Raw genomic sequence first — 13,772 nt, forward strand, 5'->3', positions numbered from 1 at the left:
AGGAACAGGGTACTGAGTTGGATGAACAACTATGCTCACAATGAATGGTGGAATAGACTCAAAGGGCCGAATGGCCGACACCTGCTCCTATTTTCTATGTTTAGATGTAAAACTGGCTTCAAATTTTGATTGTTTTTTAACCTGCTGTACCTACCAAAATCTACCGCAATTCATTTTAATGTGTATGATGGAGGGCTCAGGGCTGTTCACTGTTCAACAATGCCCTGAAAGAATGGCCGAGGGAACGCTTAGCATCGACCTGAGAAGGGAGGTGGGTTTTGAAAGTCTGAAAATAGCACCACCGACAGTGCAGCACTCCTGCACCGGACGTCACCATGGATTGTCAGTTCCAGCGTGGGAGCTTTGTGGTTTGTGATCACTGATATTTGTGGTTCCTGGTGGAATATGTTTTATGTAGCGATGTGACATGCTCCAGAAGATAAAATGTAACTTCCTGAGAACTGTTTCAGCTGTATCAACCATCATTGAGGTGTCTTGGCAAGGGAGGGGAGAGAGAGAGAGGTGAAGGAGCCAGGGAAACAGAAAGGGTGAGGGTGGAAAGGTTCGAGAGAGAGAGAAGGCGAGAGGAAGAAGGCAAGAGGACGGGGGAGAGAGAGAGAGAGAGAGAGCGGAGGAGAGCACGGGTTAGAGAGAGAGAAGACGAGGGGTGGCGAGGGTGACGAGAGATGGGCCGGAGTGAGAGGACTTGTCAGAGTAACAGAGAACAAGAGCAAAAGCAACAAGTGAGAACGGGAGATTGAGAAGTAAAGGGAGAGAAAGAAGGAAACAGAGAGAGAGAGAGAAGGTCCTGGAAAGGGAGAGATGTGAGGAAGAAAAGAGAAACAGCAATAGGAAGGGAGGGGGAGGGAAAGAGAGAGAGAGGGGCAAATTACTGAAGGGTGCAAGGACTATTGAGTAGTGGTATAGGGCAAGTTCGAAAGCCTTATAGAAGTAATGTGATTAAGGGCAAAGAGGGGACAAATTTCCAAAGACAACTTTCTTGACAATGCTTCTGCTCAACCAGGAAAGAGACGTTGCTTCATCTGGCCCTGAGGGAGGAATCAAATGGATCAAGTGTCAGTGGGAAAGACTTAGGGGACTGTGAACATTGTATCTGAAGGTTCAGGTTAGCTGTGGAAAAGACCAAGGAGGAAGCTAGATTAAAAACACTTAATCATAAGGTGGTTGATTTCAATCGATTGAGAATACAGCTGTCTCAGACAAATTGGGATGAGCCACTTACAGTCGGAGTGAGTCGGCAGGGGGGGGGGGGGGGGGGTGAGTATGCAGGAAACCAAGGCTGGAGTTGGATAGTGAGATAAAACAGCAAAATGGTATGTTTGACCAACACTAGGTTGTAACAGAAAGTCGAATATTCAAAGCTCAGAGGGTCAGTGGCATAAAGATGAGAGGCAAAGAGGGAGCAGGAGAAAACATGGGCAGTTAATTAAAATGGGAATCTAAATGCCTGCTTGAGGTACTTAAATGGCAAAAGGTTGGAAAAGAAGAGATGGGAACAATTAGGAAGGGGGGGGGAGAGAGAGAGACACTGAGGACATGGCCGTGGTAATACATGCCAGGAGGAAATTGAAGTTAAAGTCGGAGTCAAGGTGGAAGGTGGTGTTGTTGCAGTAATGTCATCAGACTAGACTCCCAAGTTAATATGGTCCAAATTCCAATACAGCAATTGGTGCAGTTTAAATTCAACTAATTAATACCTGGAAGTGAAATCAAGACTTAGAATTATAAGGAGCTAACCATCAGTTGGTATGAAACAAACATTTACATATTTCATTAATACCCTTTTGGACAGGGAATCTGCCAACTTTCTCTGGTCTGCATGTGACTTCAAACCCACAGCAAAAAGTGGTAACCTGCCTTCTGAATGGCTCAGCAGGCCGACTTCTCCAGGGCAACAAGTACTGGCCTTGCAAGTGATACCCACATCCTGTACACAGGCTAATTAACTGAGCCACTGGATGGCTGAGTGATTGAGTAAGAGGAGGCATTGGAAGGGCTGGGTGTACTTAATTCCAAAGGACCCAATAGGATGCAAGGGAAAGTAATGGTGTAAATTGTGGATGAGATTAACAGTCACTTGACAAATATAGATTGATTTACTCCTTGTTCACACCATCGATAGGACCAGTTACCTTCAGACAGTGTTGGTGAGTTGCCTCCTTGAACTACTGCAGTCAGTAGTGGCTGGGGCAGGGGGAGAAAATACACCCTCAGGGCTATTAGGAAGGGAGTACAAAATGTTTTGACCCAAGGCAATAAAGGAACAGTGATATAGTTCCAAGCCCATGTGGAATGGAACTTGGAGGGGAATTTGTGGATGACCCTATTTCCATGTATCTGCTACCGTTGACTTGCAAAATGTTAGAAGCCATGAGTTTTGAAAGGGACTATCAAGGGAGGCTTGTTGAGTTGTGCACTGCATCTTGTAGATGGTTCACACTGTCCATTCCTGGGGAAGGCAGGTGATTGGATGCTGGACTGCTTTGTCCTGGAGTGTTGTTGGGGCTGTACTCATCCAGGCAAGTGGGGAGTATTCCATCACACTCCTGACTTGCACTTTGGGGACAGGCTGTGGGGAGTCAGGAGGTGAGCTATACACCACAGAATTGCCAGCCTCTGATCTGTTCTTGTAACCACTGCATTTATATGGTCAAGTTCGGTTTCTGCTCGATGGTCACCCTGCAGCATGTTAATGAGTCATAGAGTCGTAGAGATGTACAGCACGGAAACAGACCCTTCGGTCCAACTCGTCCATGCTGACCAGATATCCCTACCTAAACTAGTCCCACTTGCCAGCACTTGGTCCAAACTCTTCCTATTCATATGCCCATCCAGATGCCTTTTAAATGCTGTAATCGTACCAGCTTCGAACAGTTCCTCTGGCAGCTCATTCCATATACGCACGACCCTCTGTGTGAGAAAAGTTGCCCCTTAGGTCCCTTTTTATCTTTCCCCTCTTACCCTAAACTTTAACCCTCTAGTTCTGGACTCCCCCACCCTAGGGAAAAGACCTTGTTTGTTTATCCTATCCATGCCCTAATAGCAGTCGGGTGATTGAAGGACTCATAGGCTGACAGATTTTGGAAAAATGCAGATGGAGCAGGATTGTGGGTATGGGTGACTTCAACTTTCCCATTATTGACTGGAACCTCCTTAGTGCGGGTGGTTTGGATGGAGCTGTTTTTGTCAGGTGTGTTCAGGAGGGTTTCCTTACTCAGTATGTAGACAGACCGACGAGGGGAGAGGCCATTTTGGATTTGGAGCTTGGCAATGAGCCAGGACAGGTGTCAGATCTTGTGGTGGGAGAGCACAGTGACCACAACTGCCTCACATTTACCACAGCCTTGGAGAGGGAAAGGAGCAGTTACCAAGGGAGATATTTAATTGGGAATAAGGAAATTATGACGCTATCAGACAGGAGTTGTGAAGTACAGACTGGGAGCAATTGTTCCACAGAAAGGGCACAGCAGCCATGTGGAGACTATTTAAGGAGCAGTTGTTGCGAGTGATGCACAAATTTGTCCCTCTGAGACAGGTAAGAAGGGGTAAGATTAAGGAGCCTTGGATGACGAGAACAGAGGAACTTCTCGTCAAAAGGAAGAAGGCAGTTTATGTAAGGTGGAGGAAGCAAAGATCCAGCACAGCTTTACAGGATTACAGGCTTGCGAGAAAGGAGCTCAGAAATGGACTGAGGAGAGCCAGGAAGGGGCATGAAAAAGGTTTGGCAGGAAGGATTAGGGAGAACCCAAAGGCATTTTACTCATACATGAGGAATAAGAGAATGATTAGGGAGAAGGTTGTGCCAGTCAGGGATAGCGTAGGGAACTTGTGTGTGGAGTCTGAGCAGATAGGGGAAGCCCTAAATGAGTTTTTTGCTTCAGTTTTCACTAAAGAATGTTGAGAATGGGAACTTTGAGGAGCTGGGATACAGTCTTGACCAGACCAAGATTGATGAAGTCGATGTACAAGAGATTTTGCCAAACATTAAGATTGATAAGTCCCCAGGGCCAGACCAGATTTATCCCAGGCTGCTCCAGGAAGTGAGAAAGGAGGTTGCTAAGCTGCTGGCAAAGATCTTTGCTTCCTCACTCTCCACGGGAGTCATACCAGAGGATTGGAGGGTGGCAAATGTTGTTCCTCTGTTCAAGAAGGGGAATAGGGAAATCCCTGGCAATTACAGACCAGTCAGTCTTACATCTGTGGTCAGCAAAGTTTTGGAAAGAATTCTGACGGATAGAATTTATGACTATTGGGAAAAGCATAGCGTGATTAAAGACAGTCAGCATGGTTTTGTAAGGGACAGGTCATGCCTAACAAACCTTATTGAGTTCTTTGAGAGGGTGACAAGACAGGTTGACGATGGTCGAGCAGTGGATGTGGTGTATATGGACTTCAGCGAGGCATTTGATAAGGATTCCCATGGTAGGCTCATTCATAAAGTCAGGAAGTATGGGATACAGGGAGATTTGGCAATCTGGATTCGGGATTGGCTGGCTGACTGAAGACAGAGAGTGGTTGTAGATGGAAAGAATTTTGCCTGGAAGTCAGTGTTGAGTGGGCTCCTGCAGGGGTCTGTTCTTGGGCCTCTGCTCTTTGTAGTTTTATAAATGACTTGGATGAGGAGGTTGAGGGGTGGGTTAGTAAATTTGCAGATGACACAAAGGTTGGAGGTATCGTTGATAGTATAGAGGGCTACTGCAGGCTGCAGCATGACAGGATGCAGAGCTGGGCTGAGAAATGGCAGGTGGAGTTCAACCTGGGTAAATGCGAAGTGATGTATTTTGGAAGGTGGAAATCGAATGCTGAAAATAGGATTAAAGACAGGATTCTTGGCAGTGTGGAGAAACAGAGGGATTAGATTAGATTACTTACAGTGTGGAAACAGGCCCTTTAGCCCAACAAGTCCACACCAACCTGCTAAAGCGCAACCCACCCATACCCCTACATTTACCCCTTCACCTAACACTATGGGCAATTTAGCATGGCCAATTCACCTGACCTGCACTACTTTGGACTGTGGGAGGAAACCGGAGCACCCGGAGGAAACCCACGCAGACACGGGGAGAATGTGCAAACTCCGCACAGTCAGTCGCCTGAGGCGGGAATTGAACCCAGGTCTCTAGCACTGTGAGACAGCAGTACTAACCACTGTACCACCGAGGTCTTCAAAGCTACCGCCCACATGGATAGGGTTGTTAAGAAAGCATATGGTGTTTTAGCTTTCATTAACAGGGGGATCAAGTTTAAGAGCTGTGAGGTTTTGCTGCAGCTCTACATGACCCTGGTGAGACCACACTTGGAATATCGTATCCAGTTCTGGTCGCCCTACTATAGGCTTTGGAGAGGGTGCAAAGAAGGTTTACCAGGAAGATGCTTTATGAAGAGAGGTTGACTAAGCTCGGACTTTTCTCTCTGGAGAGAAGGAGGAAGAGATGTGACCTGATCAAGGTATACAAGGTAATGAGAGGCATGGATGGGGTCAATAGCCAGAGACGTTTCCCCAGAGCAAGAGTGACCAGCATGAGGGGGTCATAGTTTTAAGGTGTTAGGAGGAAGGTATAGAGGAGACATCAGAGGTAGGTTCTTTACGCAGAGAGTTGTGAGCACATGGAATGCGTTGCCAGTGGTGGTGGTGGAAGCAGAGTCATTAGGGACATTTAAGCGACTGCTGGACATTCACATGGATAGCAGTGAGTTGAGGGGTGTGTAGGTTAGGTTATTTTATTTTAGATTAGGAATAATCCTCGGCACAGCATCGTGGGCCAAAAGGGGTGTGTTCTGTGCTGTACTTTACTATGTCCCGTGCCCCTCATGATTTTGTAAACCTCTGTAAGGTCACCCCTCAGCCTCCGACGCTCCAGGGAAAACAGCCCCAGCCTGTTCAGCCTCTCCCTGTAGCTCAAACCCTCCAACCCTGGCAACATCCTTGTAAGTCTTTTCTGAACCCTTTCAAGTTTCACAACATTTTTCCGATAGGAAGGAAATGAGAATTGCGCGCAATATTCCAGCAGTGGCTTAACCAACGTCCTGTACAGCCGCAACATGGTGGAAGATTCAGTGATGTCAATGCCATTGAACGTCAGGGGGAAGCTGGTTAGAGTCACCCTTGTTGGATACAATCATTGCCTGACATTTGAACAGCAAGGATATTGTCCAGACCTTGTCGCGTTTGGACACGGACTGCTTCAGTATCCGAGGACTCGCGAATGGTGCTGAATGGTGCAATCAGTGAACATCCCCACTTCCGGCCTTAAGATGGAGGAAAGGTCATTGATGAAGCAAAGGCAAAACTTGGAGGAACTCAGCAGGTCTAACAGAGCCTGTAATGCCACCTGACCTGCTGAGCTTCTCCAGCACTTTCTGTCTTAATCTCAGATTTCCAGCATCCACAGTATTTTTTTTTTGCTTTTAATTTTCATTGACAAAGCAGCTGGAGCTGGTTGGGCCCACAAGGTCACTCTGAGGACCATCTGCAGCGTTGCCCTGGGACTGAGGTGATTAACCTCCAAATAACCAATGACCTTCCTTTGCACAGGATACGCCATCATTCAGCAGAGAGTGGGCCCCCTATTCTCATTGACTGCAATTTTCAAAGGAATCTTCATGTTCGATCCAAAGTCTTAAGAAGACCTGGAGACAAAAACCCATCCAGGTTTCGTTAGGAACCGAGGAAACCCAGCATGGATTTTGCAAAGGCAAGTCAAATAGAACTAACTTAACTGAATATTTTTCTGAGGTGAGGGAAGGCTGATGGGGATAATGAGTCAAGCAGCCACACAATTGGGTTGCCAGCAATCCAGAAGGCGCATGGCATTAAAAGGGAAAGTGACAACATAGAAACACAACTATTGTGAGCTGTGAGGAGGGTAGTGACAGTGAACACTGATGGACAGACAAATAGCCAAAGGAATTTTACAGAGAAATGCAAAGCAATCACAGAGGGAGCGTAGAAGCACTTGAGATATAATATTTAAAAAAGGGGTACACAGTGAGACATGGAGAGAGGAAGAGAAGGCGCGGGAAATTTTCAAAGGTTTGGTGGCAGTCTGTCAGATAAAGCAGTTGCCGGCTTGTTGTAAAAGTACAGTTGGAGGAAATCAGTGAGCTGGGAAATGGACAGTGTGTGAGATTCTGTGTCACTTTGTGTGTGTTTGCCTGTGTGTTTGTTCATGTGTCTGTTCCTGTGTGTGTTTGCGCACGTCTGTGTGTTGGCCTGCGTATTTGTGCTTATGTGCGTGTGTCTGTGTTTGCCTGCGTGTCTGTCTTTGTGTGTATTTGTGCATATGTCTGTGTGTTTGCCTGTGTGTTTGTGTGTGTGTGTGTGCATCTGTTTGTGTGTGTTTGTGTGTGTGTGTGTGTGTGCGCGTCTGTCTGTGTGTGTTTGTGTGCATTTGGCTGTCTGCCTGTGCTGGGGTGTCTTGAAGTGGTTCATATGTGGAATGAACTTCCAGAGGAAGTCATGGATGTGGGTGCTGTGACAAAGTTTAAAAGACTTTTGGATAAGTCCATGAATAGGAAAGCTTTGGAGGGACATGGGCTAGGAGCAGGCAGGTGGGACTGGTTCAGTTTGGAAATATGTCAGCATGGATTGCTTGGACCAAAGGGTTTGATTCTGTGCTGTATGACTCTATGATTCTAGTCCACTTACAAGGAGGGGACGGTAACAATTCAGCACTGAAGCCTTGTGTTACACTATATTATGAGGAAGAGCTAATCTCCTCACGTCCCCCACAGGAGGTTGGGGGATGATGTTGGAGGTTTCTGTTCCTTATTTGGTCACGAGATGAGGCCATCACTGGCCAGGCAGCATTTATTGTATTGTTCTGTCCCTAATTGCCCTGAGGGCAGTTAAGAGTCAACCCCACCGCTGTGGGTCTGGAGTCACATCTCGGCCAGACCAGGTAAGGATGGCAGTTTCCTTCCTTAAAGGACATTAGTGAAGCAGATGGGGATTCCCCCCACTCCCCCTCTCCGCCCACAACACTGGGTTATTTTCCAACAATCGACAAGTCATCATGAGACTCTTAATTCCAGATTTTACTGAGTTCAAATTACACCAACTACCATGGCCGGATTCAAACCCAGGGCCCCGGAATATTACCTGGGTCTCTGGGTTAACTGTCCAGCATTAATATCACTAGGCCATCACCTCCCCTAGTGAACTAATGTGGTTATAATCTCTCCAAAAAAAAAAGACCACTCGTATGAATTTCCTGGCACCATTCTTCCCTTCTCATTGTACGATGCACGATTGTGAAGAGGACTTGATCAGATGGGTAGGGGGGGGATCTGGTTATCTCTCCAGAGGGGAGGGGGTGCAGAGCGCAGTCCCAGGATAAACACAGCAAACACTGAAGACAGAGTATCTGTGGGATTCTTTGCCCAAAGGGGATTATGGACGCTCCCATCAATGAAGATGTTTAAGGCAGGGCTCGAGATAGCTTTGGTCTCTCAGAGACTACGAAGGGGGCACGGAAGCCTGAGATGAGACGTGACCAGATTGAGTGGTGGAGCACTTTGGTGATTGACAGGGGTCTCCTGCTCCTGCGTCATGAGCCTTTACGTTCCAGAGCTTCTCTCGAAGCTCTGCTCTTGTAGGGAGAGCCACCTCAGAGCGCTACCAATCCTTTCAGCTACTCTCAAAGTGTGAGGTCCCAGTGACACCAGGGGCTGACCACTTCAGGCAGAAACTGGCCAGTTATTTCTCGATTCTCTCCTTGCCGCTTCCCGTCAGATTCCAGCAGTCCTTTCAAGAAAAATAAGCGAGGTTTCACTATCTTTATCCGGTTTCTCGTCCTGAGGCGTGAGGTCAGTAATTGCAACTTTTTTGAACTATTCGGACCACAAGGAGTGTGAAAAACAAACCAGGAGTAAACAGCTATCAACATCTGTTTGAAAAGACACTCTGACACACTTTTCAAGTAAGTGTACAGTCCATCGTTGCACAGCCGGGGACAGAGAGAGATGGATTTGTGTTCATATAAAGCCCCAGCAGGTTGCACAGGAATGCCACAGAATCACTCTCATTACTTCTGGGAGTCTTACAGTCAAACCTTTACACAGACACTGTCGGTGCTGTTGTTTAGTGGTCAGGAGTCATGGGGGGGAGGAGTGGGGGAGGTGTGTGGGGTGGGGGAGTGCAGACATGAAGGTGGAGTGGAGATCACAGCTAGATCAGCCTCCATCTTACTGGATAGTGGGACAGCTTCCAATGGCCTAGTCTTTCTGACAATCATGCGTGGGACGTGAGCGTCCCTGACTGGCTCAGCATTTATTCCCCACTTCTCGTTGCCCCTTGAGAAGGTGCCTGCTTGAAATGCCACAGTTCACCTGCCTTGGTGTGACCCACAATGCCATGAGGGAGGGAGCTGAAAATGTGTTGCTGGAAAAGCTCAGCAGGTCAGGCAGCATCTCCTGCACCTTGGATACTGCCTGACCTGCTGCGCTTCTCCAGCAACACATTTTCAGCTCTGATCTCCAGCATCTGCAGCCCTCACTTTCTCCATGAGGGAGGGAGCCCAGGAGTTTGACCCAGCGACAGTGAAGGAGCGCCGATACATTTTCAAGTCAGGGTGGTGAGTGGCTTGGAGGGAAACTTGGGGGTGGGGGGGGGGGCGGGTGTTGTTCCCCTGTATCTGCTACCCTCATCCTTCTAGATGGAAGTCGTCGTGAGTTTGGAAGATGCTGCCGGAGGAGTCTTAGCGATCACTCCTTTAACTCAGCCCTACATTCCCATACTATGCCTCACACATTTAGTTAGTTTGCCCTCTCATATTGACCTGTATTGTTTGCCTTAGCCAATCCCTGTAGTAGTTAGTTCCACAGTCTCACCACCCTCTGGGTGAAGAGGTTTCTCCTGAAAGCCCCAGTGAATGGATTACTAATGCTCTTAGACTGATAACAAATCCAGAAAATTATGGTTACTTATGGGGAGCGGTGGTGGGGGGGGGGGGTACCAATGGTGGTGTATCTGCCAGTGGGAGGCAGCTCAATGCAGCCACATTTGCTACTTGGCTTCCTGACGGCCGGCCAACTTGTAATTATATGCACTTAGAATTAGCACTTAATTCCCTTTGTTCCCTGCGTGTCGCGGTGACAATATGCCCTTTGTACCCTGTGTGTCACTGTGACAATGTGCCCTTTGTTCCCTATGTGTCACTGTGACAATGTGCCCTTTGTTCCCTATGTGTCGCTGTGACAATGTGCCCTTTGTACCCTGTGTGTCGCTGTGACAATGTGCCCTTTGTACCCTGTGTGTCACTGTGACAATGTGCCCTTTGTTCCCTATGTGTCACTGTGACAATGTGCCCTTTGTACCCTGTGTGTCGCTGTGACAATGTGCCCTTTGTACCCTGTGTGTCACTGTGACAATGTGCCCTTTGTACCCTGTGTGTCACTGTGACAATGTGCCCTTTGTTCCCTATGTGTCACTGTGACAATGTGCCCTTTGTACCCTGTGTGTCACTGTGACAATGTGCCCTTTGTTCCCTATGTGTCACTGTGACAATATGCCCTTTGTACCCTGTGTGTCGCTGTGACAATGTGCCCTTTGTACCCTGTGTGTCACTGTGACAATGTGCCCTTTGTTCCCTATGTGTCACTGTGACAATGTGCCCTTTGTACCCTGTGTGTCGCTGTGACATTGTGCCCTTTGTTCCCTGTGTGTCGCTGTGACAATGTGCCCTTTGTACCCTGTGTGTCGCTGTGACCGTGTGCCCTTTGTACCCTGTGTGTCACTGTGACAATGTGCCCTTTGTTCCCTGTGTGTCGCTGTGACAATGTGCCCTTTGTACCCTGTGTGTCACTGTGACAATGTGCCCTTTGTTCCCTGTGTGTCGCTGTGACCATGTGCCCTTTGTTCCCTATGTGTCACTGTGACAATGTGCCCTTTGTTCCCTGTGTGTCGCTGTGACAATGTGACCTTTGTACCCTGTGTGTCACTGTGACATTGTGCCCTTTGTTCCCTGTGTGTCGCTGTGACAATGTGCCCTTTGTTCCCTGTGTGTCGCTGTGACATTGTGCCCTTTGTTCCCTGTGTGTCGCTGTGACAATGTGCCCTTTGTTCCCTGTGTGTCGCTGTGACATTGTGCCCTTTGTTCCCTGTGTGTCGCTGTGACAATGTGCCCTTTGTTCCCTGTGTGTCGCTGTGACAATGTGCCCTTTGTTCCCTGTGTGTCACTGTGACAATGTGCCCTTTGTTCCCTGTGTGTCGCTGTGACAATGTGACCTTTGTACCCTGTGTGTCACTGTGACAATGTGCCCTTTGTTCCCTGTGTGTCGCTGTGACCGTGTGCCCTTTGTTCCCTATGTGTCACTGTGACAATGTGCCCTTTGTTCCCTGTGTGTCGCTGTGACCGTGTGCCCTTTGTTCCCTATGTGTCACTGTGACAATGTGCCCTTTGTTCCCTGAGTGTCACTGTGACAATGTGCCCTTTGTTCCCTGTGTGTCGCTGTGACAATGTGCCCTTTGTTCCCTGTGTGTCACTGTGACAATGTGCCCTTTGTACCCTGTGTGTCGCTGTGACAATGTGCCCTTTGTTCCCTGAGTGTCACTGTGACCGTGTGCCCTTTGTTCCCTGTGTGTCGCTGTGACAATGTGCCCTTAGTTCCCTGTGTGTCACTGTGACAATGTGCCCTTTGTTCCCTGTGTGTCACTGTGACAATGTGCCCTTTGTTCCCTGTGTGTCACTGTGACAATGTGCCCTTTGTACCCTGTGTGTCGCTGTGACAATGTGCCCTTTGTTCCCTGAGTGTCACTGTGACCGTGTGCCCTTTGTTCCCTGTGTGTCGCTGTGACAATGTGCCCTTTGTTCCCTGTGTGTCGCTGTGACAATGTGCCCTTTGTTCCCTGTGTGTCACTGTGACAATCTGCCCTTTGTTCCCTGTGTGTCACTGTGACAATGTGCCCTTTGTTCCCTGTGTGTCGCTGTGACAATGTGCCCTTTGTTCCCTGTGTGTCGCTGTGACAATGTGCCCTTTGTACCCTGTGTGTCACTGTGACAATGTGCCCTTTGTTCCCTGTGTGTCGCTGTGACAATGTGCCCTTTGTACCCTGTGTGTCACTGTGACAATGTGCCCTTTGTTCCCTGTGTGTCGCTGTGACAATGTGCCCTTTGTACCCTGTGTGTCACTGTGACAATGTGCCCTTTGTTCCCTGTGTGTCGCTGTGACATTGTGCCCTTTGTTCCCTGTGTGTCACTGTGACAATGTGCCCTTTGTTCCCTGTGTGTCACTGTGACAATCTGCCCTTTGTTCCCTGTGTGTCACTGTGACAATGTGCCCTTTGTTCCCTGTGTGTCGCTGTGACATTGTGCCCTTTGTTCCCTGTGTGTCACTGTGACATTGTGCCCTTTGTTCCCTGTGTGTCGCTGTGACAATGTGCCCTTTGTTCCCTGTGTGTCGCTGTGACATTGTGCCCTTTGTTCCCTGTGTGTCACTGTGACAATCTGCCCTTTGTTCCCTGTGTGTCACTGTGACCGTGTGCCCTTTGTTCCCTGTGTGTCACTGTGACAATGTGCCCTTTGTTCCCTGTGTGTCGCTGTGACAATGTGCCCTTTGTTCCCTGTGTGTCACTGTGACAATGTGCCCTTTGTTCCCTGTGTGTCACTGTTACAATGTGCCCTTTGTTCCCTGTGTGTCGCTGTGACAATGTGCCCTTTGTTCCCTGTGTGTCGCTGTGACAATGTGCCCTTTGTTCCCTGTGTGTCGCTGTGACAATGTGCCCTTTGTTCCCTGTGTGTCGCTGTGACAATGTGCCCTTTGTTCCCTGTGTGTCACTGTGACAATGTGCCCTTTGTTCCCTGTGTGTCACTGTGACCGTGTGCCCTTTGTTCCCTGTGTGTCGCTGTGACAATGTGCCCTTTGTTCCCTGAGTGTCACTGTGACCGTGTGCCCTTTGTTCCCTGTGTGTCACTGTGACAATGTGACCTTTGTTCCCTGTGTGTCACTGTGACAATGTGCCCTTTGTTCCCTGTGTGTCGCTGTGACAATGTGCCCTTTGTTCCCTGTGTGTCGCTGTGACAATGTGCCCTTTGTACCCTGTGTGTCGCTGTGACAATGTGCCCTTTGTTCCCTGTGTGTCGCTGTGACAATGTGCCCTTTGTTCCCTGTGTGTCGCTGTGACAATGTGCCCTTTGTTCCCTGTGTGTCGCTGTGACAATGTGCCCTTTGTTCCCTGTGTGTCGCTGTGACAATGTGCCCTTTGTTCCCTGTGTGTCGCTGTGACAATGTGCCCTTTGTTCCCTGTGTGTCACTGTGACAATCTGCCCTTTGTTCCCTGTGTGTCACTGTGACAATGTGCCCTTTGTTCCCTGTGTGTCGCTGTGACAATGTGCCCTTTGTTCCCTGAGTGTCACTGTGACCGTGTGCCCTTTGTTCCCTGTGTGTCACTGTGACAATGTGACCTTTGTTCCCTGTGTGTCACTGTGACAATGTGCCCTTTGTTCCCTGTGTGTCGCTGTGACAATGTGCCCTTTGTTCCCTGTGTGTCACTGTGACATTGTGCCCTTTGTTCCCTGTGTGTCACTGTGACAATCTGCCCTTTGTTCCCTGTGTGTCGCTGTGACAATGTGCCCTTTGTTCCCTGTGTGTCACTGTGACCGTGTGACCTTAGTTCCCTGAGTGTCACTGTGACCGTGTACCCTTTGTACCCTGTGTGTCACTGTGACAATGTGCCCTTTGTTCCCTGTGTGTCGCTGTGACCGTGTGCACTTTGTTCCCTGTGTGTCGCTGTGACAATGTACAATTTGTTC

The 13,772-nt window shown here is 48.6% G+C and overlaps 1 long non-coding RNA gene across 1 annotated transcript in view; it reads left to right on the forward strand.

Moving 5' to 3' along the window:
* Positions 1-8,861: 8,861 nt before the first annotated feature.
* The window catches only part of LOC148140678 (uncharacterized), a 46,475-nt gene continuing 41,564 nt past the window's right edge, over positions 8,862-13,772 (forward strand). The window contains exon 1 of the long non-coding RNA XR_015752952.1: positions 8,862-8,942. This is a non-coding gene — a long non-coding RNA (uncharacterized LOC148140678). The remainder of the gene's footprint in view (positions 8,943-13,772) is intronic.

The sequence above is a fragment of the Chiloscyllium plagiosum genome, unplaced genomic scaffold, assembly GCF_037043375.1.
Source record: "Chiloscyllium plagiosum isolate Xiang-an unplaced genomic scaffold, Cpla_swu_hap1 HiC_scaffold_35, whole genome shotgun sequence".
NCBI lineage: Eukaryota > Metazoa > Chordata > Chondrichthyes > Orectolobiformes > Hemiscylliidae > Chiloscyllium > Chiloscyllium plagiosum.